This window comes from Citrus clementina, unplaced genomic scaffold (assembly GCF_000493195.1).
Source record: "Citrus clementina cultivar Clemenules unplaced genomic scaffold, Citrus_clementina_v1.0 scaffold_1538, whole genome shotgun sequence".
NCBI lineage: Eukaryota > Viridiplantae > Streptophyta > Magnoliopsida > Sapindales > Rutaceae > Citrus > Citrus x clementina.
Window position 1 is genome coordinate 1 of NW_006262977.1, and position 2,340 is coordinate 2,340.

Consider the following 2,340-nt stretch of genomic DNA (forward strand, 5'->3'; position numbering starts at 1 on the left):
AAGAAATCCATATGGAATTCCCATACGAAGATTATTATTATTAATTATTGAAGAAAGAAAAATGGGTTTGTTTAGCCGAATCCGAGATTCTAAAAAAAAAATAGCGATTAAATCCATTGAAATGCGCTTTTGTTTTCATTTCAGTTTGATGTTCTGCTCGGAACGAGCTCCCTCCGAGCGAGCTTTTGGGTTTTGGGAATGATTTGATTTCGATGAACCACAAGCAACCCCCAGCGACCAGTTCCAAACAACAAAAATACAATGAATGAGGAAATGAAAACTATACAATTTTTGTGTTTCTGTATTTCCATTTTGATTATTATTATTTGAGATTAGTATAGGGCTATACGGACTCGAACCGTAGACCTTCTCGGTAAAACAGATCGAACTAATTCTTATAAAAATGATTCGAACTCTTTCAAAGACCCAACATGCATTTTTTTTTTTTTGCATTGGGCTCTTTCATTAACTGATAGAAATATCAGTTAGTCTACCATATTTTTTTCTTGACAGAAAAATAAGGAAATGGCTCCATGTGCTCTAATTCATTATTTGGATTCGGATATAGGAGCACTCCCAAAGTGTTTCAAAGAAGGGTTATCTTGACGTAGGTCTGCTTATGGCCTAGATCAACCTAAACGAAATGGAGTCTCTATCATCCTGATTAAAGAATCACATATGAAACTTCATACGCCTTAAGGTTCATAGAACGAAAAGAGAATTTTTGAGGTCCTTATACTCATTATGCCTAGCATTGAATAGACTAGGTATTTACCTTATCAATCTTTCAAATCGATGATGGATTCTATTTGGTTCCTAAAAGGGCACCCGAATCGGACCGATCCATTTGTCAGGCTATTGTTCTCTTGTTTTGTTCCCTACAAGCCACGGAGTCAGACATTAATTTCTCAAAAAGATCAATTCTTTTGATTGCATGATGGACTCCTCTGAAAAACATTGGCGCACGTGTAAACGAGGTGCTCTACCTAACTGAGCTATAGCCCTTGTCCTTGTGATACATATTTTATCATATTATGTAGATAATTTCTTGTCAAGATGAATATTCCATGATCCCACACCATATCTCTTTGATCTTTTGGATTGGTATTGCTTAGAAGTCCTATTAGATTTATACTCCATCGATGGGATGTGATGGGTCTCTTTTTGTTTTTTGTTATAATGATAAATGACCTACTTAACTCAGTGGTTAGAGTATTGCTTTCATACGGCGGGAGTCATTGGTTCAAATCCAATAGTAGGTAGAAATTATTAGATACCACGGCCAATGGTATCTAATAAGTTTTTCTACTCACCTTTGTTTATTGATTTTGTATCTTTTCTATCCGATTCAATTTGATTTTCGAATTGAAACCTTTTTCCTTCCGTCAGAATCCGATTCCACTTGATTGAATTTAATTGGATTCAATTGGCAGAATCAAAATAGGGGTATAAACAGAAATTCGTTGGATTATTCTATTCGGGCGCACCAACTAGTTATGAAATCGCATTGATAACCTCTACTCGTGTCCTAGCTCGTCTGAGAGCTAGATTTGCCTCAATTGTTTGTCTCTTGCTTTCAGCTTTCCTCAAATTAGCTTCTGCTATTTCAAGAGTTTGCTGGGCTTCTTGGGGATCAATGTCACTACTCTTCTCCGCATCATTTACTAAAATAGTGATCTCATTATTCCCTATTCTAGCAAAACCACCCATCAGAGCCATCGTTAACCATTGGTCGTTAAAGCGGATTCTTAAAATACCTATATCTACAGCTGTGGCAATAGGCGCGTGATTTGGTAATACGCCGATTTGTCCACTATTAGTAGATAAAATGATTTCTTTCACTTCTGAATCCCAAACAATTCGATTAGGGGTCAGTACACAAAGATTTAAGGTCATTTCTTCAAATTACTCTCCATTTCTAAGTTTGTAGCCTTCGCAGTAACTTCATCTATGTTACCTACCAAATAAAAGGCCTGCTCAGGAAGACCATCTAATTCTCCGGACAGGATCAATTTAAACCCTCTAATAGTTTCGGCTAGACCAACATATTTCCCCGGGGAACCGGTAAATACTTCGGCTACGAAAAAGGGTTGTGATAAGAAACGCTCAATTTTTCGCGCCCTTGCTACAGTTAAACGATCCTCTTCGGACAGTTCGTCCAACCCAAGGATAGCTATAATGTCCTGAAGTTCTTTGTAACGTTGTAAAGTTTGCTTAACTCTTTGCGCCGTTTCATAATGTTCCTCGCCAACGATCCGAGGTTGCAGCATAGTTGACGTTGAGTCTAAAGGATCAACTGCTGGATAGATACCTTTAGCAGCTAATCCTCTTGATAGTACG

The 2,340-nt window shown here is 37.5% G+C and overlaps 1 non-coding gene across 1 annotated transcript; it reads left to right on the forward strand.

The window, feature by feature from the left end:
• Positions 1-1,189: 1,189 nt before the first annotated feature.
• On the forward strand, positions 1,190-1,262 carry TRNAM-CAU. The gene has a single exon. It is a non-coding gene; the product is annotated as a tRNA-Met (tRNA).
• The last annotated feature ends 1,078 nt before the right edge of the window (positions 1,263-2,340 follow it).